Source organism: Triticum aestivum, chromosome 7D, assembly GCF_018294505.1.
Source record: "Triticum aestivum cultivar Chinese Spring chromosome 7D, IWGSC CS RefSeq v2.1, whole genome shotgun sequence".
NCBI lineage: Eukaryota > Viridiplantae > Streptophyta > Magnoliopsida > Poales > Poaceae > Triticum > Triticum aestivum.
The window spans coordinates 577,088,835-577,114,898 of record NC_057814.1 but is presented as its reverse complement, the minus strand read 5'-3'; positions in this window follow the sequence as shown (position 1 = coordinate 577,114,898).

Sequence of the window (26,064 nt, the reverse complement as noted above, 5' to 3'; positions counted from 1 at the left end):
TCTTTATTCTTCATAGCATACGTGTCATCACAATAATCATCATAAATAGAAGGCATGCTTTCATCATAATAAATTTGCTCATCAAAACTTGGGGGACTAAACATATCATCTTCATCAAACATAGCATCCCCAAGCTTGTGGCTTTGCATATCATTAGCATCATGGGTATTCAAAGAATTAATACTAACAACATTGCAATCATGCTCATCATTCACATATTTTATGCCAAGCATTCTATGTAATTCTTCTGCTAGTACTTGAGCACAATTTTTCTTCCCATCATTTTCACGAAAGACATAAAAAAGATGAAGCATATGAGGCACCCTTAATTCCATTTTTTTGTAGTTTTATTTTATAAACTAAACTAGTGATAAACAAGAAACTAAAAGATTCGATTGCAAGATCTAAAGATATACCTTCAAGCACTCACCTCCCCGGCAAAGGCGCCAGAAAAGAGCTTGATGTCTACTACGCAACCTTCTTCTTGTAGACGTTGTTGGGCCTCCAAGTGCAGAGGTTTGTAGGACAGTAGCAAATTTCCCTCAAGTGGATGACCTAAGGTTTATCAATCCGTGGGAGGCGTAGGATGAAGATGGTCTCTCTCAAGCAACCCTGCAACCAAATAACAAAGAGTCTCTTGTGTCCCCAACACACCCAATACAATGGTGAATTGTATGGGTGCACTAGTTCGGCGAAGAGATGGTGATACAAGTGCAATATGGATGGTAGATATAGGTTTTTGTAATCTGAAAACATAAAAACAGCAAGGTAACTAATGATAAAAGTGAGCGTAAACGGTATTGCAATGCTAGGAAACAAGGCCTAGGGTTCATACTTTCACTAGTGCAAGTTCTCTCAACAATAATAACATAATTAGATCACATAATTATCCCTCAAGATGCAACAAAGAGTCACTCCAAAGTCACTAATAGAGGAGAACAAACGAAGAGATTATGGTAGGGTACGAAACCACCTCAAAGTTATTCTTTCTGCTCAATCTATTCAAGAGTCCGTAGTAAAATAACACGAAGCTATTCTTTCCGTTCAATCTATCATAGAGTTCGTACTAGAATAACACCTTAAGACACAAATCAACCAAAACCCTAATGTCACCTAGATACTCCATTGTCGCCTCAAGTTTCCGTGGGTTTGATTATACGATATGCATCACACAATCTCAGATTCATCTATTCAAACCAACACAAAGTACTTCAAAGAGTGCCCCAAAGTTTCTACCGGAGAGTCAAGACGAAAGCGTGTGCCAACCCCTATGCATAGGTTCATGGGCGGAACCCGCAAGTTGATCACCAAAAAATACATCAACACTACAAAAAAAAGAAACATCCGTGACCTTTTGGGCCGAACGATTTTTTTTCTGTCATACATATGACACTTCTATGACGATAATTGTGACAAAACCCGGTATCATCATAGATGTGGTGGGCTCCTACTTCTATGACAAAAAATCATGACAGAAAATGGGCTTTTCGTCCTGGGCGGGCCGGAGACGCAGCTGCATAACATTCTTTGGGCCGTCCATGACGGAAAAAACCGTGGTAGAAGCGAGGGGGAGGAAAATTTTGGGGAGTTCCCGGTTACGGTGGGAGGTCGGGGGCCGAGCGATGCACGTTTCTCTCGTACACGTACGCGTGTGTGTGCGAGGCGTTGGCTCTAACTGAACCCGAGCGAGGCGTTGGGCTCTAACTGAACCCGAGCGATTGCACTGCAGGCTACGCGTTACTGAACCCGAGCGATCGATCGATGGCCATTAACTAAACCTGATCGAGTGATTCCTTCGCTACTGGTGCTAACTGAAGCCGATCGATTGGATGAACAGTGAGCGTTGTGTTGGGGAACGTAGCAGAAATTCAAATTTTTTTACGCATCACCAAGATCAATCTATGGAGTTTACTAGCAACGAAGGGAAGGGGAGTGCATCTACATACCCTTGTAGATCGCGATGCGGAAGCGTTGCAAGAACGCGGATGAGGGAGTCGTACTCGTAGCGATTCAGATCGCGGTTGATTCCGATCTAAGCACCGAAAGTACGGTGCCTCCGCGTTCAACACACGTGCAGCCCTGTGACGTCTCCCACGCCTTGATCCAGCAAGGAGAGAGGGAGAGGTTGGGGAAGACTCCATCCAGCAGCAACACGACGGCATGGTGGTGATGGAGGAGCGTGGCAATCCCGCAGGGCTTCGCCAAGCACCGCGGGAGAGGAGGAGGAGGGAGAGGGGTAGGGCTGCACCAAAAGGAGACTTTCTCGTGTGTGTATGGCAGCCCAAACCTCAAGTATATATAGGGGGGAAGGGGGCTGCGCCCCCCTTAGGGTTTCCACCCCCAAGAGGAGGCGGCCAGCCCTAGATCCCATCAAGGGGGGCGGCCAAGGGGAGGAGAGGGGGAGGCGCCCCACTAGATGGGCCCTAAGGCCCATCTGGACCTAGGGTTTGCCCCCTCCCACTCTCCCATGCGCCTTGGGCCTTGGTGGGGGGGCGCACCAGCCCACCTGGGGCTGGTCCCCTCCCACACTTGGCCCACGCAGCCTTCTGGGGCTGGTGGCCCCACTTGGTGGACCCCCGGGACCCTCCCGGTGGTCCCGGTACATTACCGATTTCACCCGAAACTTTTCCGGTGACCAAAACAGGACTTCCCATATATAAATCTTTACCTCCGGACCATTCCGGAACTCCTCGTGACGTCCGGGATCTCATCCGGGACTCCGAACAACATTCGGTAACCACGTACATGCTTTCCCTATAACCCTAGCGTCATCGAACCTTAAGCGTGTAGACCCTACGGGTTCGGGAACCATGCAGACATGACCGAGACGTTCTCCGGTCAATAACCAACAGCGGGATCTGGATACCCATGTTGGCTCCCACATGTTCCACGATGATCTCATCGGATGAACCACGATGTCGGGGATTCAATCAATCCCGTATGCAATTCCCTTTGTCCATCGGTATGTTACTTGCCCGAGATTCGATCGTCGGTATCCCTATACCTTGTTCAATCTCGTTACCGGCAAGTCTCTTTACTCGTTCCGTAACTCACATCATCCCGTGATCAACTCCTTGGTCACATTGTGCACATAATGATGATGTCCTACCGAGTGGGCCCAGAGATACCTCTCCGTTTACACGGAGTGACAAATCCCAGTCTCGATTCGTGCCAACCCAACAGACACTTTCGGAGATACCCGTAGTGCACCTTTATAGCCACCCAGTTACGTTGTGACGTTTGGCACACCCAAAGCATTCCTACGGTATCCGGGAGTTGCACAATCTCATGGTCTAAGGAAGTGATACTTGACATTAGAAAAGCTCTGAGCAAACGAACTACACGATCTTGTGCTAGGCTTAGGATTGGGTCTTGTCCATCACATCATTCTCCTAATGATGTGATCCCGTTATCAACGACATCCAATGTCCATGGTTAGGAAACCGTAACCATCTATTGATCAACGAGCTAGTCTCCTAGAGGCTTACTAGGGACATGGTGTTGTCTATGTATCCACACATGTATCTGAGTTTCCTATCAATACAATTCTAGCATGGATAATAAACGATTATCATGAACAAGGAAATATAATAATAACCTATTTATTATTGCCTCTAGGGCATATTTCCAACAGTCTCCCACTTGCACTAGAGTCAATAATCTAGTTCACATCACCATGTGATTAACACTGACAGGTCACATCACCATGTGACCAACACCCAAGAGTTTACTAGAGTCAACAATCTAGTTCACATCTCTATGTGATTAACACTCAATGAGTTCTGGTTTGATCATGTTATGCTTGTGAGAGAGGTTATTAGTCAACGGGTCTGAACCTTTCAGATCCGTGTGTGCTTTACGAATATCTATGTCATCTTTGTGGATGCTACCACGCGCTATTTGGAGCCATTTCAAATAATTGCTCTACTATACGAATCCGGTTTACTACTCAGAGTCATCCGGATTAGTGTCAAAGTTCGCATCGACGTAACCCTTTACGACGAACTCCTTTCCACCTCCATAATCGAGAAAATTCCTTAATCCACTAGGTACTAAGGATAAGTTCGACCGCTGTCATGAGATCCTTTCCCGGATCACCATTGTACCCTCTTGACCAACTCATGGCAAGGCACACTACATGTGCGGTACACAGCATAGCATACTATAGAGCCTACGTCTAAAGCATAGGGGACGACCTTCGTCCTTTCTCTATCTTCTGCTGTGGTCAGGTCTTGAGTCTTACTCAATACTCACACCTTGTAACACAGCCAAGAACTCCTTCTTTGCTGATCTATTTGAACTCTTTCAAAATCATGTCAAGGTGTGCGTTCTTTGAAAGTATCATCAAGCGTCTTGATCTATCTCTATAGATCTTGATGCCCAATGTGTAAGCAGCTTTATCCAGGTCTTCCTTTGAAAAACTCCTTTCAAACAACCCTTTATGCTTTCCAGAAATTTTACATCATTTCGGATCAACAATATGTCATTCACATATACTTATCAGAAATGTTGTAGCGCTCCCACTCACTTTATTGTAAATACAAGTTTCTAACAAACTTTGTATAAACCCAAAAACTTTGATCACTCCATCAAAGTGTATATTCTGACTCCGAGATGCTTGCTCTAATCCATGGAAGGATCACTGGAGCTAGCATACCTTTTAGCATCCTTAGGATCGACAAAAACTTTCTGATTGTATCACATACAACCTTTCCTTACGAAAACTGGTAAGGAAACTTGTTTTGACATCCATCTGCTAGATTTCACAAATGCAGATAATGCTAACATGATTCCGACGGACTTAAGCACCGCTACGGATGAGAAAATCTCATCGTAGTCAACTCCTTGAACTTGTGGAAATACTCTTTGCCACAAGTCGAGCTTCATAGACGGTAACATTACCGTCCACGTCCGTCTTCTTCTCAAAGATCCATTTATCTCGGATTTCATGGCTCTTAACCATTTGTCGGAATATGGGCCCACCATCGCTTCTCCATAGCTCGTAGGTTCAGTATTGTCCAACAACATGATATCTCAGACAGGATCACGTACCACTCTGAAGTAGCACGCATCCTCGTCGTCCTACGAGGTTTGGTAGTGACTTGATCCGAAGTTTCATGATCACTATCATAAGCTTCCACTTCAATTGGTGTAGGTGCCACAGGAACAACTTCCTGTGCCCTGCTACACACTAGTTGAAGTGACGGTTCTATAACCTTATCAAGTCTCCACCATCCTCCCACTCAATTCTTTCGAGAGAAACTTTTCCTCGAGAAAGGACTCGTTTCTAGAAGCAATTACTTTTGCTTCCAGATCTGAAATAGGAGGTATACCCAACTGTTTTGGGTTTTCTATGAAGATGTATTTATCCGCTTTGGGTTCGAGCTTATCAGCTTGAAACTTTTTCACATAAGCTGCGCAGCCCCAAACTTTTAAGAAACGACAACTTAGGTTTCTCTAAACGGTGTCGTCTCAACGGAATTGCGTGGTGCCCCTTTTAAAGTGAATGCGGTTGTCTCTAATGCCTAACCCATAAACGATAGTGGTAATTTGATAAGAAACATCATGGTATGCACCATATCCAATAGGGTGCAGTTATGATGTTCGGACACACCATCACACTATGGTGTTCCAGGCGGTATTAATTGTGAAACACTTTCCACAATGTCTTAATTGTGTGCCAAACTCGTAACTCAGATATCTCTATGATCATATCATAGACATTTTATCCTCTTGTCACGACAATCTTCGACTTCACTCTGAAATTACTTGAACCTTTCAATAATTCAGACTTGTGTTTCATTAAGTAAATATTCTCAGCATCTACTCAAATTATCTGTGAAGTAAGAACATAATGATATCCACTGCATGCCTCAGAACTCATTGGACTGCATACATCAAAATGTATTACTTCCAATAAGTTGCTCTCTTGTTCCATCTTACTGAAAACGAGGACTTTCAGTCATCTCGCCCATGTGGTATGATTTGCATGTCTCAAGTGATTCGAAATCAAGTGAGTCCAAGCGATCCATCTGCATGGAGTTTCTTCATGCATATATACCAATAGACATGGTTCGCATGTCTCAATCTTTTCAAAAACGATTGAGTCCAAAGATCCATCTACATGGAGCTTCTTCATGCGTTCTATACCAATATGACTCAAATTGCAGTGCCATAAGTATCTGGAACTATCATTACTATTTTACATCTTTTGGCACGAACATGTGTATCACTACAATCGAGATTCATTTTAGGTGCAAGACCATTGAAAGTATTATTCAAATAAAGCAGAGTAACCATTATTCTCCTTAAATGAATAACCGTATTGCGATAAACATAATCCAATCATGCTCAACGCAAACACCAAATCTCGATGGTAGAGGGAGCATGCGATGCTTGATCACATCAACCTTGGAAACACTTCCAACACATATCGTCATCTCACCTTTAGCTAGTCTCCGTTTATTCCGCAGCTTTTATTTCGAGTTACTAACACTTAGCAACCGAACCGGTATCTAATACCCTGGTGCTGCTGGGAGTACTAGTAAAGTACACATTCATATGACGTATATCCAATATACTTCTGTCGACCTTGCCTGTCTTCTCATCTACCAAGTATCTAGGGTAGTACTGCTTCAGTGACCGTTCCTCTTATTACAGAAGCACTTAGTCTCGGGTTTGGGTTCAACCTTGGGATTCTTCACTAGAGCAGCAAACGACTTGCTGTTTCATGAAGTATCCCTTTTGCCCTTGCCCTTCTTAAACTAGTGGTTCTACTAACCATCAACAATTGATGCTCCTTCTTGATTTCTACTCTCGCGGTGTCAAACATCGCGAATAGCTCAAGGATCATCATAACTATCCTTGATATGTTATAGTTCATCACGAAGCTCTACTAGCTTGGTGGCAGTGACTATGGAGAACTATCACTATCTCATCTGGGAGATTAACTCCCACTCGATTCAAGCGATTGTGGCACTCAGACAATCTGAGCACACGCTCAACGATTGAGCTTTTCTCCCTTAGTTTGCAGGCTTAGGAAACTTGTCAGAGGTCTCATACCTCTTGACGTGGGCACTAGTCTGAAATCCCAATTTCAGTCTTCGGAACATCTCACATGTTCTGCGACGTTTCAAAAACGTCTTGGGTGCCACAATTCTAAACCGCACTGAACTATCACGTAGTTATCAAAACGTGTATGTCAGATGTTTCGTAACATCTACAGACGACGCTGAGGTTCAGCACACCGAGCGGTGCATTAAGGACATAAGCCTTCTGTGTAGTAATGAGGACAATCCTCAGTTTACGGACCCAGTCCGCATAATTGCTACTACCAACTTTCAACTAAATTTTCTCTAGGAACATATCTAAACCAGTAGAACTTAAAGCGCAAGACATAATTCGCAAAGACCTTTTGACTATGTTCATGATAATGAAGTTCGTCTGATTAATGAACTCCCACTCAGATAGACATCCCTCTAGTCATCTAAGTGAAACATGATCCGAGTTTAACTAGGCCGTGTCCGATCATCACGTGAGACGGACTAGTCAAGATCGGTGAACATCTCCATGTTGATCGTATCTTCTATACGACTCATGCTCGACCTTTCGGTCCTCCGTGTTCCGAGGCCATGTCTGTACATGCTAGGCTCGTCAAGTCAACCTAAGTGTATTGCGTGTGTTCCGAGGCCATGTCTGTACATGCTAGGCTCGTCAACACCCGTTGTATTCGAACGTAAGAATCTATCACACCCGATCATCACGTGGTGCTTCGAAACGACGAACCTTCGCAACGGTGCACAGTTAGGGTGAACACTTTCTTGAAATTATTATAAGGGATCATCCTACTTGCTACCGTCGTTCTAAGCAAATAAGATGCAAAACATGATAAACATCACATGCAATCAAATAGTGACATGATATGGCCAATATCATCATGCTCCTTTGATCTCCATCTTCGGGGCACCATGATCATCCTTGTCACCGGCATGACACCATGATCTCCATCATCATGATCTCCATCATTGTGTCTTCATGAAGTTGTCACGCCAACGGTCACTTCAACTTCTATGGCTAACGCGTTTAGCAATAAAGTAAAGTAATTTACATGGCGTTATTCAATGACACGCAGGTCATACAAAATAATAAAGACAACTCCTATGGCTCCTGCCGGTTGTCATTCTCATCGACATGCAAGTCGTGATTCTTATTACAAGAATATGATCAATCTCATACATCACATATATCATTCATCACATCTTCTGGCCATATCACATCACATAGGCACATGCTGCAAAAACAAGTTAGACGTCCTCTAATTGTTGTTGCAAGTTTTTACGTGGTTTGTAGGTTTCTAGCAAGAACGTTTCTTACCTACGTATGACCACAACGTGATTTGCCAATTTCCATTTACCCTTCATAAGGACCCTTTTCATCGAATCCGTTCCGACTAAAGTGGGAGAGACAGACACCCGCTAGCCACCTTATGCAACTAGTGCATGTCAGTCGGTGGAACCTGTCTCACGTAAGCGTACGTGTAAGGTCGGTCCGGGCCGCTTCATCCCACAATGCCGCCGAAACAAGATAAGACTAGTAGCGGCAAGAAGAATTGACAACATCGACGCCCACAACTTCTTTGTGTTCTACTCGTGCATAGAAACTACGCATAGACCTAGCTCATGATGCCACTGTTGGGGAACGTAGCAGAAATTCAAAATTTTCTACGCATCACCAAGATCAATCTATGGAGTAATCTAGCAACGAGGGGAAGGGGAGTGAATCTACATACCCTTGTAGATCGCGATGCGGAAGCGTTGCAAGAACGCGGATGAGGGAGTCGTACTCGTAGCGATTCAGATCGCGGTTGATTCCGATCTAAGCACCGAAAGAACGGTGCCTCCGCGTTCAACACACGTGCAGCCCGGTGACGTCTCCCACGCCTTGATCCAGCAAGGAGAGAGGGAGAGGTTGGGGAAGACTCCATCCAGCAGCAACACGACGGCATGGTGGTGGTGGAGGAGCGTGGCAATCCCGCAGGGCTTCGCCAAGCACCGCGGGAGAGGAGGAGGAGGGAGAGGGGTAGGGCAGCACCAAAAGGAGACTTTCTCGTGTGTGTATGGCAGCCCAAACCTCAAGTATATATAGGGGGGAAGGGGGCTGCGCCCCCCTTAGGGTTTCCACCCCCAAGAGGAGGCGGCCAGCCCTAGATCCCATCAAGGGGGGCGGCCAAGGGGAGGAGAGGGGGAGGCGCCCCACTAGATGGGCCCTAAGGCCCATCTGGACCTAGGGTTTGCCCCCTCCCACTCTCCCATGCGCCTTGGGCCTTGGTGGGGGGGCGCACCAGCCCACCTGGGGCTGGTCCCCTCCCACACTTGGCCCACGCAGCCTTCTGGGGCTGGTGGCCCCACTTGGTGGACCCCCGGGACCCTCCCGGTGGTCCCGGTACATTACCGATTTCACCCGAAACTTTTCCGGTGACCAAAACAGGACTTCCCATATATAAATCTTTACCTCCGGACCATTCCGGAACTCCTCGTGACGTCCGGGATCTCATCCGGGACTCCGAACAACATTCGGTAACCACGTACATGCTTTCCCTATAACCCTAGCGTCATCGAACCTTAAGCGTGTAGACCCTACGGGTTCGGGAACCATGCAGACATGACCGAGACGTTCTCCGGTCAATAACCAACAGCGGGATCTGGATACCCATGTTGGCTCCCACATGTTCCACGATGATCTCATCGGATGAACCACGATGTCGGGGATTCAATCAATCCCGTATGCAATTCCCTTTGTCCATCGGTATGTTACTTGCCCGAGATTCGATCGTCGGTATCCCTATACCTTGTTCAATCTCGTTACCGGCAAGTCTCTTTACTCGTTCCGTAACTCACATCATCCCGTGATCAACTCCTTGGTCACATTGTGCACATTATGATGATGTCCTACCGAGTGGGCCCAGAGATACCTCTCCGTTTACACGGAGTGACAAATCCCAGTCTCGATTCGTGCCAACCCAACAGACACTTTCGGAGATACCCGTAGTGCACCTTTATAGCCACCCAGTTACGTTGTGACGTTTGGCACACCCAAAGCATTCCTACGGTATCCGGGAGTTGCACAATCTCATGGTCTAAGGAAGTGATACTTGACATTAGAAAAGCTCTGAGCAAACGAACTACACGATCTTGTGCTAGGCTTAGGATTGGGTCTTGTCCATCACATCATTCTCCTAATGATGTGATCCCGTTATCAACGACATCCAATGTCCATGGTTAGGAAACCGTAACCATCTATTGATCAACGAGCTAGTCTCCTAGAGGCTTACTAGGGACATGGTGTTGTCTATGTATCCACACATGTATCTGAGTTTCCTATCAATACAATTCTAGCATGGATAATAAACGATTATCATGAACAAGGAAATATAATAATAACCTATTTATTATTGCCTCTAGGGCATATTTCCAACACGTTGCGCGGGGGGGGGGGGGGGTGGATGAACAGTGAGCGGTGGCGTTGCCTCTGGATGAACAGGACCCCGTGGTGTGGAGGGCTGGATGAACAGTAGACGGTGGAGGGGTTCCCGTGGAGGGGTGGTTGAACAGGACCCCGTGGTGTGGAGGGCTGGATGAACAATTGACGGTGGAGGGGTGCCCGTGGAGGTGTGGTTGAACAGTAGCCGGTGGAGTAGCGCGCGGTGGAGGCTGGATGAACAGGAGCCCGTGGAGGCTGGAGGAGGTCGACGGTGGAGATGAACAGTATCCCGTGGAGTCCCGTTTTGCGGTACGCCACATCCCTCCCAATGAACAGGACCCCCGTTTCGACCGTAGGAGGTCCGTTTCGTCCGTTTTGCGGTACGCCACACCCCTCCCGATCAACAGGACCCCCGTTTCGACCGTAGGAGGTCCGTTTTGCGGTACGCCACACCCCTCCCGATCAACATGACTCCCGTTTCGACCGTAGGAGGTCCGTTTCGTCCGTTTTGCGGTACGTCACACCCCTCTCGATCAACAGGACCCCCGTTTCGACCGTAGGAGGTCAGTTTCCTCCGTTTTGCGATACGCCACACCCCTCCCGATCAACAGGACCCCGTTCCGAACATAGGAGGTCCGTTTCCTCCGTTTTGTGGTACGCCAGGCCTCGTTTCCATCGCCTGTTCCGTCCAAGCCCTCCCGATGAACATTACCACGCATTCCGTTCCGACCCAGCCGGTTGGCTCCCACGCGTTCCGTTGCCTCCCGATGAACACGACGCATTCCGTTGCCTCCCCATGAACACGACGCATTCCGTTGCCTCCCCATAAACACGACGCATTCCGTTGCCTCACCATGAACACGACGACGACGCTGTTTCTCCTTTCCGACCCAGCCATGTACACGAGCCCTGGCCGTACGTATGCGCGAGTAGGCGTTCGAGACCCCGCCCGTATGTACACATATGTGGCCGTATTTTCTTTCTTGCACCCTGGCCGCTGTACGTACGTGTACATGCTACGTGCGCGCCTCTATTACGACACGTGAGCGCCTCTACTACGACACGTCCGCGTCTCTACATCGACCAGTATGTACATACACGTTCGCGACCAGAATGACAACGCTACGTACGCTTCGACCAGGTGGGTCCCGATTGTCAGGCACTTCCTTGCCTGCGAAGATGTAGATGGTGGGTCCCAGCAGTCAGGGGGGCGAATCGTTTTTTTTGCTCGGACGCACTTCCTTGTGTGCGAAGATGTAGCCGGTGGGTCCCAGCAGTCAGGGGGGCGAATCGTTTTTTTGCTCGGACGCACTTCCTTGCGTGCGAAGGTGTAGCTGGTGGGTCCCCGCAGTCAGGGGGCGAATCGTTCCTTTTGCCCGGACGCACTTCCTTGCGTGCGAAGATGAAGCTGGTGGGTCCCAGCAGTCAGGGGGAAACGTTTTTTTCCGTGAAATACAGTGGCCCGTCCGGTGGGTCCCAGCTATCAGGTGGAGGAATCATTATTTTTCGCGTAATAAGGAGGCACTTCCTTGATGCGGCCGTGGACCCAGCTGTCAGCCTCTCCACGTACAGTCCACGTCCGATGGAAGTCGTTCCTTGACCACGTTGACCAGGCCGCGCCGAGAGCACCACGGCGGTGGACGACGGCGAGGCCTAGGAAGGGGACGACGCGGAGCTGGGGAAGACGCGACAGTGGAAGCCCGCGCGGAGAGGAGTACGAGGGTTCACTGGTTCGGCTGCGGTGTGAGGCTGCCGTCGCCGCAGGGCCTGGCTAGCGGTGGGAATAGTAGGGGGCGATGAGGCCTCCGTGGCAGCACAGTTGGCCACGGGAGGCAGGAGCATGCGGCACGACCGGCGCTGCTTTGGGCGGCTGGAGCAAGAAGACCAGAGGTTGAAGAAGCACTATGGCCGTTGGATGGACATCGTACGGTCACTGGAGCTAGAATCGTTCATATTGACTAAGTTGACATAGTCCTCCGTCCCCGTCAACTTAGTTGGCCCAAAAGTCATCCTCCCACTATGGTGGGTCCCAGCTAGCAGGGGGGTATTCATTTTTGTGTGTGTAATAAGGAGGCACTTCCTTGCGTGCGAAGATATCGCTGGTGGGTCCGACATGTCAGCGGGGGGGGGAATGTTTATTTCACGAAATACAGAGGCCCTTCCGGTGGGTCCCAGCTGTCAGGTGGAGGAATCATTATTTTGCGCGTACAGTCCACGACCGATGGATGTCGTTCGTTGACCATGTTGACCAGGCCGCGCCGAGAGCACCATGGCGGTGGACGACGGCGAGGCCTAGGAAGGGAACGACACGGAGCCGGGGAAGACTCAGCAATGGTTGCCCACGCGGTGGGGAGTACGAGGGTTTACTGGTCTGGCTGCCATCGCCGGAAAATAACAGGAGGTGTGGGTGAGTAGAGGAATGGCCTGGCCAGCAATGAAGTAGGGTGGGGCGGTGCGACCTGTGCGGCAGCACAGCTGGCCACGGGAGACGGGAGCAGGCAGTCCCACCGGAGCTGGTTTGGGCGGCTGGAGCAAGAAGATCAGATATTGAAGAAGCAGCACGGCCGTTGGATTAACATCCAACGGTCACTGCTGCTAGAATCGTTTGTGGACTAAGTTGACAAAGCCAAAGTACACGTCAACCTAGTAGACCGACAAGTCAGCCTCCAAATCTGTCCCAAACAGCATACAGCCCGAAGTTTCTAGCCAGATTCAAATTAATTTTAAATCTAAATATACCTTAACTTAAATTAAAAGAAATTTTACCCGCACAAAAACAATGAAATTTAAAATATCAAAATCCGAAAGAAAACAATATTTTGGAACTAATTGCCTGTTTGCTGTATTTTTTCATTTTACAGCCCATTTATTATTACTTATAGCCCATTTCTTATTACTTATAGCCCATTTTCTGGGCAAAATGCATCCCTCCTCGTCTTGAAAGATTTCCGGCCCAGCAGGGCGTAGAAAAGCAAGTAGGCCTACGTTGTTTATTCTGCAAAAAACAAAATAGCTGGCTAGCCATTTTCAGAAAGGAAAAAAACAAACTGGGCTGGTCATGTGCTAAACATATGAAATAAAAGCCTGGGCTAGACGGGCCATGGGTCCCGCACAACCCAGTTGATACCCTTCTCCGTGTTGGGAATCGTAGCATAATTTAAAATTTTCCTACGCTCACCAAGATGCATCTATGGAGTCTACTAGCAACGAGGGGAAAGGAGTGCATCTACATACCCTTGTAGATCGCGAGCGGAAGCGTTCCAATGAACGTGGATGACGGAGTCGTACTCGCCGTGATCCAAATCACCGATGACCGAGTGCCGAACGGACGGCACCTCCGTGTTCAACACACGTACGGTGCAGCGACGTCTCCTCCTTCTTGATCCAGCAAGGGGGAAGGAGAGGTTGATGGAGATCCAGCAGCACGACGGCGTGGTGGTGGATGTAGCGGGTCTCCGGCAGGGCTTCGCCAAGCTTCTGCGAGAGAGAGAGAGGTGTTGCAGGGGAGGAGGGAGGCGCCCAAGGCTGTAGTTTGCTGCCCTCCCTCCCCCCCACTATTTATAGGACCCCTGGGGGGGGGCGCCAGCCCTTGGGAGATCAGATCTCCAAGGGGGGCGGCGGCCAAGTGGGGGGGGAAGGGGTGCCTTGCCCCCCAAGGCAAGGGGGAAGCTCCCCCTAGTGTTCCCAACCCTAGGCGCATGGGGAAAGGCCCAAGGGGGGCGCCCCAGCCCACTAAGGGCTGGTTCCCTTCCACTTTCAGCCCACGGGGCCCTCCGGGATAGGTGGCCCCACCCGGTGGACCCCGGGGACCCTTCCGGTGGTCCCGGTACAATACCGGTAACCCCCGAAACTTTCCCGGTGGCCGAAACTTGACTTCCTATATATAATTCTTCACCTCCGGACCATTCCGGAACCTCTCGTGATGTCCGGGATCTCATCCGGGACTCCGAACAACTTTCGGGTTTCCGCATACATATATCTCTACAACCCTAGCGTCACCGGACCTTAAGTGTGTAGACCCTACGGGTTCGGGAGACATGCAGACATGACCGAGACGCCTCTCCGGTCAATAACCAACAGCGGGATCTGGATACCCATGTTGGCTCCCACATGTTCCACGATGATCTCATCGGATGAACCACGGTGTCGAGGATTCAATCAATCCGTATGCAATTCCCTTTGTCAATCGGTATGTTACTTGCCCGAGATTCGATCGTCGGTATCCCAATACCTTGTTCAATCTCGTTACCGGCAAGTCTCTTTACTCGTACCGCAATGCATGATCCCGTGACTAACGCCTTAGTCACATTGAGCTCATTATGATGATGCATTACCGAGTGGGCCCAGAGATACCTCTCCGTCACACGGAGTGACAAATCCCAGTCTCGATCCGTGCCAACCCAACAGACACTTTCGGAGATACCCGTAGTGCACCTTTATAGTCACCCAGTTACGTTGTGACGTTTGGCACACCCAAAGCACTCCTACGGTATCCGGGAGTTGCACGATCTCATGGTCTAAGGAAAAGATACTTGACATTGGAAAAGCTCTAGCAAACGAAACTACACGATCTTTTATGCTATGCTTAGGATTGGGTCTTGTCCATCACATCATTCTCCTAATGATGTGATCCCGTTATCAATGACATCCAATGTCCATAGTCAGGAAACCATGACTATCTGTTGATCAACGAGCTAGTCAACTAGAGGCTTACTAGGGACAGGTTGTGGTCTATGTATTCACACATGTATTACGATTTCTGGACAATACAATTATAGCATGAATAATAGAAATATTACATGAACAAAGAAATATAATAATAACCATTTATTATTGCCTCTAGGGCATATTTCCAACAGTCTCCCACTTGCACTAGAGTCAATAATCTAGTTCACATCACCATGTGATTAACACTCACTGGTCACATCACCATGTGACCAACATCTAAAGAGTTTACTAGAGTCAACAATCTAGTTCACATCACTATGTGATTATCACTCAATGTGTTCTGGTTTGGTCATGTTATGCTTGTGAGAGAGGTTATTAGTCAACGGGTCTGAACCTTTCAGAACCGTGTGCTTTACGAATATCTATGTCATCTTGTGGATGCTACCACGCGCTATTTGGAGCCATTTCAAATAATTGCTCTACTATACGAATCCGGTTTACTACTCAGAGTCATCCGGATTAGTGTCAAAGTTCGCATCGACGTAACCCTTTACGACGAACTCCTTTCCACCTCCATAATCGAGAAAATTCCTTAATCCACTAGGTACTAAGGATAAGTTCGACCGCTGTCATGAGATCCTTTCCCGGATCACCATTGTACCCTCTTGACCAACTCATGGCAAGGCACACTACATGTGCGGTACACAGCATAGCATACTATAGAGCCTACGTCTAAAGCATAGGGGACGACCTTCGTCCTTTCTCTATCTTCTGCTGTGGTCAGGTCTTGAGTCTCACTCAATACTCACACCTTGTAACACAGCCAAGAACTCCTTCTTTGCTGATCTATTTTGAACTCTTTCAAAATCATGTCAAGGTGTGCTGTCTTTTGAAAGTATCATCAGGCGTCTTGATCTATCTCTATGGATCTTGATGCCCAATATGTAAGCAGCTTTATCCAGGTCTTCCTTTGAAAAACTCCTTTCAAACAACCCTTTATGATTTCCAGAAATTTTACATCATTTCGGATCAACAATATGTCATTCACATATACTTATCAGAAATGTTGTAGCGCTCCCACTCACTTTATTGTAAATACAAGTTTCTAACAAACTTTGTATAAACCCAAAAACTTTGATCACTCCATCAAAGCGTATATTCTGACTCCGAGATGCTTGCTCTAATCCATGGAAGGATCGCTGGAGCTAGCATACCTTTTAGCATCCTCAGGATCGACAAAACCTTTCTGATTGTATCACATACAACCTTTCCTTACGAAAACTGGTAAGGAAACTTGTTTTGACATCCATCTGCCAGATTTCATAAATGTAGCTAATGCTAACATGATTCCGACGGACCTAAGCATCGCTACAGATGAGAAAAACTCATCGTAGTCAACTCCTTGAACTTGTGAAAATACTCTTTGCCACAAGTCGAGCTTCATAGATGGTAACATTACCGTCCATGTCCGTCTTCTTCTTAAAGATCCATTTATCTCAATGGCTTGCCAATCATCGGGCAAGTTCACCAAAGTCCATGCTTTGTTCTGATACATGGATTCTATCTCGGATTTCATGGCCTCGAGCCATTCGTCGGAATATTGGCCCACCATCGCTTCTCCACAGCTCGTAGGTTCATTGTTGAATAGCAACATGACTTCCAAGACAGGATCACGCATTACTCTGAAGTAGTGCGCATCCTCGTCGTCCTACGAGGTTTGGTAGTGACTTGATTCGAAGTTTCATGATCACTATCATAAGCTTCCACTTCAATAGGTGTAGGTGCCACAGGAACAACTTCCTGTGCCCTGCTACATACTAGTTGAAGCGTCGGTTCAATAACCTTATCAAGTCACCACCATCCTCCGACTCAATTCTTTCGAGAGAAACTTTTCCTCGAGAAAGGACTCGTTTCTAGAAGCAATTGCTTTTGCTTCTAGATCTGAAATAGGAGGTATACCCAACTGTTTTGGGTATTCTATGAAGATGCATTTATCCGCTTTGGGTTCGAGCTTATCAGCCTGAAACTTTTTCACATAAGCATCGCAGCCCCAAACTTTTAAGAAACGACAACTTAGGTTTCTATAAACGGTGTCGTCTCAACGGAATTGCGTGGTGCCCCTTTTAAAGTGAATGCGGTTGTCTCTAATGCCTAACCCATAAACGATAGTGGTAATTTGATAAGAAACATCATGATATGCACCATATCCAATAGGGTGCAGTTATGATGTTCGGACACACCATCACACTATGGTGTTCCAGGCGGTATTAATTGTGAAACATCTTCCACAATGTCTCAATTGTGTGCCAAACTCGTATCTCAGATACTCATCTCTATGATCATATCACAGAAATTTTATCCTCTTGTCACGACGATCTTCAACTTCACTCTGAAATTACTTGAACCTTTCAATAATTCAGACTAGTGTTTCATCAAGTAAATACACTCAGCATCTACTCAAATCATCTATGAAGTAAGAACATAACGATATCCACTGCATGCCTCAGCACTCATTGGACTGCGTACATCAAAATGTATTACTGCCAATAAGTTGCTCTCTTGTTCCATCTCACTGAAAACGAGGACTTTCAGTCATTTTGCCCATGTGGTATGATTTGCATGTCTCAAGTGATTCATAATCAAGTGAGTCCAAATGATCCATCTGTATGGAGTTTCTTCATGCATATATACCAATAGACATGGTTCGCATGTCTCAATCTTTTCAAAAATGAGTGAGTCCAAAGATCCACCTACATGGAGCTTCTTCATGCGTTCTACACCAATATGACTCAAGTGGCAGTGCCACAAGTATGTGGTACTATCATTACTATCTTATATCTTTTTGGCATGAACATGTGTATCACTACGATCAAGATTCATTTTAGGTGCAAGACCATTGAAGGTATTATTCAAATAAACAGAGTAACCATTATTCTCCTTAAATGAATAACCATTTTGCGGTAAACATAATCCAATCATGTTCAACGCAAACACCAAATCTCGATGGTATAGGGAGCATGCGATGCTTGATCACATCAACCTTGGAAACACTTCCAACACATATCGTCATCTCACCTTTAGCTAGTCTCCATTTATTCCGCAGCTTTTATTTCGAGTTACTAACACTTTGCAACCGAACCAGTATCTAATACCCTGGTGCTGCTAGGAGTACTAGTACACATTCATATAACGTATATCCAATATAGTTCTGTCGACCTTGCCTGCCTTCTCATCTACCAAGTATCTAGGGTAGTACTGCTTCAGTGACCGTTCCCTCATTACAGAAGCACTTAGTCTCGGGTTTGGGTTCAACCTTGGGATTCTTCACTAGAGCAGCAAACGACTTGCTGTTTCACGAAGTATCCCTTTTGCCCTTGCCCTTCTTAAACTAGTGGTTTTACTAACCATCAAGAATTGATGCTCCTTCTTGATTTCTACTCTCGCGGTGTCAAACATCGTGAATAGCTCAAGGATCATCATAATTATCCTTGATATGTTATAGTTCATCACGAAGCTCTACTAGCTTGGTGGCAGTGACTATGGAGAACTATCACTATCTCATCTGGGAGATTAACTCCCACTCGATTCAAGCGATTGTGGCACTCAGACAATCTGAGCACACGCTCAACGATTGAGCTTTTCTCCCTTAGTTTGCAGGCTTAAGAAACTTGTCAGAGGTCTCATACCTCTTGACGTGGGAACTTGTCTGAAATCCCAATTTCAGTCTTCGGAACATCTCACATGTTCTGCGACGTTTCAAAAATGTCTTTGGTGCCACAATTCTAAACCGCACTGAACTATCACGTAGTCATCAAAACGTGTATGTCAGATGTTTCGTAACATCTACAGACGACGCTGAGGTTCAGCACACCGAGCGGTGCATTAAGGACATAAGCCTTCTGTGCAGCAATGAGGACAATCCTCAGTTTACGGACCCAGTCCGCATAATTGCTACTACCAACTTTCAACTAAATTTTCTCTAGGAACATATCTTAACCAGTAGAACTAAAGCGCAAGCTATGACATAATTTGCAAATACCTATTTGACTATGTTCATGATAATGAAGTTCATCTGATTATCAACTCCCACTCAGATAGACATCCCTCTAGTCATCTAAGTGAAACATGATCCGAGTTTAACTAGGCCGTGTCCAATCATCACGTGAGACGGACTAGTCAAGATCGGTGAACATCTCCATGTTGATCGTATCTTCTATACGACTCATGCTCGACCTTTCGGTCCTCCGTGTTCCGAGGCCATGTCTGTACATGCTAGGCTCGTCAAGTCAACCTAAGTGTATTGCGTGTGTTCCGAGGCCATGTCTGTACATGCTAGGCTCGTCAACACCCGTTGTATTCGAACGTTAGAATCTATCACACCCGATCATCACGTGGTGCTTCGAAACAACGAACCTTCACAACGGTGCACAGTTAGGGTGAAGACTTTCTTGAAATTATTATAAGGGATCATCCTACTTGCTACCGTCGTTCTAAGCAAATAAGATGCAAAAACATGATAAACATCACATGCAATCAAATAGTGACATGATATGGCCAATATCATCATGCTCCTTTGATCTCCATCTTCGGGGCACCATGATCATCTTTGTCACCGGCATGACACCATGATCTCCATCATCATGATCTCCATCATTGTGTCTTCATGAAGTCGTCACGCCAACGATTACTTCTACTTCTATGGCTAACGCGTTTAGCAACAAAGTAAAGTAATTTACATGGCGTTATTCAATGACACGCAGGTCATGCAAAATAATAAAGACAACTCCTATGGCTCCTGCCGGTTGTCATACTCATCGACATGCAAGTCGTGATTCCTATTACAAGAATATGATCAATCTTCATACATCACATATATCATTCATCACATCTTCTGGCCATATCACATCACATAGCACTTGCTGCAAAAACAAGTTAGACGTCCTCTAATTGTTGTTGCAAGTTTTTACGTGGTTTGTAGGTTTCTAGCAAGAACGTTTTCTTACCTACGTATGACCACAACGTGATTTGCCAATTTCTATTTACCCTTCATAAGGACCCTTTTCATCGAATCCGTTCCGACTAAAGTAGGGGAGACAGACACCCGCTAGCCACCTTATGCATCTAGTGCATGTTAGTCGGTGGAACCTGTCTCACGTAAGAGTACGTGTAAGGTCGGTCCGGGCCGCTTCATCCTACAATGCCGCCGAAACAAGAAAAGACTAGTAGCGGCAAGAAGAATTGGCAAACTCAACGCCCACAACTGCTTTGTGTTCTACTCGTGCATAGTAACTACACATAGACCTGGCTCATGATGCCACTGTTGGGAATCGTAGCATAATTTAAAATTTTCCTACGCTCACCAAGATGCATCTATGGAGTCTACTAGCAACGAGGGGAAAGGAGTGCATCTACATACCCTTGTAGATCGCGAGCGGAAGCGTTCCAATGAACGTGGATGACGGAGTCGTACTCGCCGTGATCCAAATCACCGATGACCGAGTGCCGAAAGGACGGCACCTCCGCGTTCAACACACGTACGGTGCAGCGACGTCTCCTCCTTCTTGATCCAGCAAGGGGGAAGGAGAGGTTGATGGAGATCCAGCAGCACGACGGCGTGGTGGTGGATGTAGCGGGTCTCCGGCAGGGCTTCGCCAAGCTTCTGCGAGAGAGAGAGAGGTGTTGCAGGGGAGGAGGGAGGCGCCCAAGGCTGTAGTTTGCTGCCCTCCCTCCCCCCCACTATTTATAGGACCCCTGTGGGGGGGCGCCAGCCCTTGGGAGATCAGATCTCCAAGGGGGGCGGCGGCCAAGTGGGGGGGAAGGGGTGCCTTGCCCCCCAAGGCAAGGGGGAAGCTCCCCCCTAGTGTTCCCAACCCTAGGCGCATGGGGAAAGGCCCAGGGGGGCGCCCCAGCCCACTAAGGGCTGGTTCCCTTCCACTTTCAGCCCACGGGGCCCTCTGGGATAGGTGGCCCCACCCGGTGGACCCCGGGGACCCTTCCGGTGGTCCCGGTACAATACCGGTAACCCCCGAAACTTTCCCGGTGGCCGAAACTTGACTTCCTATATATAATTCTTCACCTCCGGACCATTCCGGAACCTCTCGTGACGTCCGGGATCTCATCCGGGACTCCGAACAACTTTTGGGTTTCCGCATACATATATCTCTACAACCCTAGCGTCACCGGACCTTAAGTGTGTAGACCCTACGGGTTCGGGAGACATGCAGACATGACCGAGACGCCTCTTCGGTCAATAACCAACAGCGGGATCTGGATACCCATGTTGGCTCCCACATGTTCCACGATGATCTCATCGGATGAACCACGGTGTCGAGGATTCAATCAATCCGTATGCAATTCCCTTTGTCAATCGGTATGTTACTTGCCCGAGATTCGATCGTCGGTATCCCAATACCTTGTTCAATCTCGTTACCGGCAAGTCTCTTTACTCGTACCGCAATGCATGATCCCGTGACTAACGCCTTAGTCACATTGAGCTCATTATGATGATGCATTACCGAGTGGGCCCAGAGATACCTCTCCGTCACACGGAGTGACAAATCCCAGTCTCGATCCGTGCCAACCCAACAGACACTTTCGGAGATACCCGTAGTGCACCTTTATAGTCACCCAGTTACGTTGTGACGTTTGGCACACCCAAAGCACTCCTACGGTATCCGGGAGTTGCACGATCTCATGGTCTAAGGAAAAGATACTTGACATTGGAAAAGCTCTAGCAAACGAAACTACACGATCTTTTATGCTATGCTTAGGATTGGGTCTTGTCCATCACATCATTCTCCTAATGATGTGATCCCATTATCAATGACATCCAATGTCCATAGTCAGGAAACCATGACTATCTGTTGATCAACGAGCTAGTCAACTAGAGGCTTACTAGGGACAGGTTGTGGTCTATGTATTCACACATGTATTACGATTTCCGGACAATACAATTATAGCATGAATAATAGACAATTACCATGAAAAAAGAAATATAATAATAACATGGCATCCCATGCTACACGAGTTGCAAAAAAAGCCAAACAGAAACAAATAGCTGCCACCAAACAAGCAGAGACAACCCTAGTTCTTGCAACACCTACCACAGTACTACCAGCTGCACGACTTACTCGTGCGTCAACTGAGCTAGCAGCACGTTCCCAAGCTCCCTTGCCACCTGACACTACTTCCAAGCACTCTTGACACAAGACGAGTTGGCAATATCAGATGAACCTTGTGAGCTTCAAAAGCAAGAAGGTAGTTGCTGGAGTCAAGTTACAGTTGCATGCTTCTTTATATGTAGTCTCACAGTTTGATGTACACTAACACTTCCTATGTTCGTTGTTGGACTAGCACCTAGGCGCAAGAGGAAACAAACATCAGGGATAATGCTCGATAGGTTAACTAAATCTAGAGGAAGAATGGAGATCCGTTTTGAGGCAGGTTTAAAAAGGCCACGTGATGCTACAGAGTCAGCCAAGTTAGTATCAGAGGCAGCGGTTGCCGTTAGGTGTCATGTACGTATCCTCCCAACATGGATTCAGTACAGGAATGACAAAGACGAAACCCAGTTCAACACCTTCCACGACCATTTATCTGTAAGTATGGTTATGTATGGAAACTAGTAATATCGACTTGCTCTGTCCCATACTTTCTAGGTTGCTGATAATGAGACTCCCATAATTTTCAACAGATGAGGTTCAAGTTGGATAGCCAAGATGATGCAACCAGACAAGCTTGCACCCATGTTTTCAAGTCTGCTCTACGACAGTATCGGTATAACTTGAGGAAAACTCACTTTGAAGGCAAGGCTAATAGTGAACTTTCCCAAACATCTCCAGTGGAAAATATATCGGATGAAGACTGGAGGGGCCTTGTTAAACACTGGTCTGATCCGAAGTATCAGGTACATTATATATATGTGATCAGATCACATGTTGAAGTCCTATTTACGCATGTGCCACACAAATCTATCTTCTTGTAGGTGAACTGTTCAAAGAACAAGGCCAACCGTACGAAAGTGAAATTCCAACAGACGACAGGATCTCGTAGCTATATTGCACACTGCGAGGCTCTTGTAATTAGCTGCTGTTTCACTCTTTTCGCTGTACCATATTATCAGATCTATATTGACTTGTTCGAAATGCAGAGGAAAGCCCGCGAGGACCAAAAAGTACCTGAACCAAATGATGTGGAAATCTTCAAGGACTGTCACACCAGCAAGAAGAAGGGCATCACTACACCAGTCAAAGCCGCTGTTGTAAGTCCTTAATCCTCATGCCTTTTAACTACTACTTACTCTGACTTGTGCCTTGAACTGCATGGTTTGCAGCCAATGTCTATTACTCTTTTCAATTTTATACACAATTGTCTTAGCGTATCATTGCACCTTACAACGTTTAAAAGAGAGGAGTGATGTTCCTTTGATCTTGACCCGTAATCTAGTTCCGTGCTGGACTTGCCCACACAACGTTACAATTGCCTGTTTGTCTGTTCTCAGTTGTTTTGTGATATGAATGATGTCATACTATGGTTACCATATTATAAACTTCGTCTCTTTATCCTTAGCCCTCAATACAATGTGAAGAAATAGACAATACATTAGCGATGGTACATGGTCATATGGTTGGAACCTGGTTTTATTATGTACTTTGCAATAAAATACAACTAATATTTTACATGGGTTCACCAGAATAAGTTCTGTATATAGACCAAAGCTATTTTGTTTGGTTTTGCTACCTCCTTAATATCTTCTGTTCTGGTACTACTAATGTAAAACCTCAATTTTTCAGCGAGCTATGGAAAAAATGGTGGAACCGCCACCTTCTGAAGGTGGCGAGGCAACTATAACCGCAATGTCAGCTCTTGCTGCAGTGGGCCAGTACCTGTCCACTAACAGTGCCAAAAGCACGTTCCTGCGTAATACTGGGTTGGTTGTTAAGGCAATATCGTCCAAACTGCCTCATGATCAAGATATGCAAGCTCAAAGCAATGTTGTATCTGCGCTCCAGACACAAGTCCATTCCCTAACAGTGACCCTTTGTGAAACAAGGAGAAACATTGCTCAATGTCGTCAAGATATGCATGGTTTTGAAACCAGACTATCAGACATTTGCTATGTTGTTCAAGAGCCTTGGGGAAATGAAGGCGAGGGTTATGGTGCTCCATCGGACAATACAGCATGAAAACATAACAGTCAGGTCAAATGAACTGAGCTTCTGAACTTCTGGTGGTGCATTTATCTGCTAGACTGTTAAGTTTTATGCCAACCTTCCTTTTATTACATAGTTGTAATTTGTTTTGGTGCGATACAAAATTTATTCTTAACGTGCAGCCACCGGCTGAAGAAAACAGCAAGCCATTTTTGTATAGTGTAGGGTGTTCCCTATGTTTGCACTGGTGGCGATCTTTGATGCCGAGTGGATGTAATCTGTGCAATCGCCTTAATAGCCTAGCGTTAGTTTCGGCCTTATTTATTTCCTAGTCTTCTTTTTCCCTGGTTTGCTACTGGCCGCGACTACCATGGGCCATATACGGGCTGTAGGATCCATGGGTCTCCTACGGGCCATCGATAAATGGGCCTGTAATCGGTGGGCCTCGGGCCGTCGGATAAATGGGTCTACATGGGCCGTAATCGGGCGTAATTGGTATCGGCCCAGCATGGTAACAGGCCGTAGGATAGCAAAGGCTTAATTCTGTCACAGGCATAATGGGTCGTTAATGGGCCAGAATATAGGACGGGCTGGAAACGGCGCAACAGGTTAACAGGCCAGAAACGGGCCAACTCTTGCCATGGGCCGAATTTGGCCCATTAGGGTAACAGGCCAGTTACGGGCCGACTCTTGCCATGGGCCGAATTTGGCCCATTAGGGGAACAGGCCAGTAACGGGCCGACTCTTGCCATGGGCCGAATTTGGCCCATTAGAGGAACAGGCCAGTAACGGGGCGGAAGTAATCGAGGGCCGAAAAGGAGCCCAAGAACGTATGGGTCGTCAATAGGCCGAAAGCTAACACGGGCTGGAAACGGCCCATGTAAATCACGGGCCGTTAACGGGTATAAGGAAAATTACTGTTCATTATGGGCTAGAGTCACCGTGGGCCTGTAAAGGGCCGAAAGATACGAAGGCCTCATATGCGCCGAAAGACGTCGTGGGCCATACATGGGCCGAAAGTGAAATGGGCTGGTGTTATATTCGACGGCCCACATGACGTTGTTGGGCCAATTTCCTTTAGGGCCTAACGGGCCGTGAGTTAACGGGCCGTAAAATGGGCTATTTGCGAAGAGACCGTTAACAGGCTTTTCATGGGCCAGCCCGTTATCTTTTGACCAAGTCAAACGGGCCGGCTTTGTAAGCTAAATGGGCCAGTGGTGGGCCGTGGCACATGTTGACATATCATAGGCGACTATCTGACCCACTAACGAGCTGACACGTGTTTCGTCCGGCCAATAGGAATTTTACACGTGGAAATTTCCCATTGGTCGGGGCTGTTAACGGGTTATCGGATCCAAAACCTGACCCGATAGCTTAACGGCGTTCCGTTACGGTGGATGCCACGTGTCGGTCACCCTTGACGAAAGCACTTCTGTGACGCACGATTTATCATCATGGAAGTGGACACTTCCGTGATGATAATTTTGGTAATGTCATTGAACACTTCTACGACAGCACAGGTATGACTATCTTGATTCTGTCATAAAATCGTCATGGATGTACATGCATGACAAAAAACGCGACCTACTGTGACAAACACGTATCATCACGGAAGTGTATTTTTTTGTAGTGCAAGTGAATCACGTGATATCCCATTGTCACCACAGGTAAGCACGGCAAGACATACATCAAGTGTTCTCAAATCCTTAAAGACTCAATCCGATAAGATAACTTCAAAGGGAAAACTCAATCCATTACAAGAGAG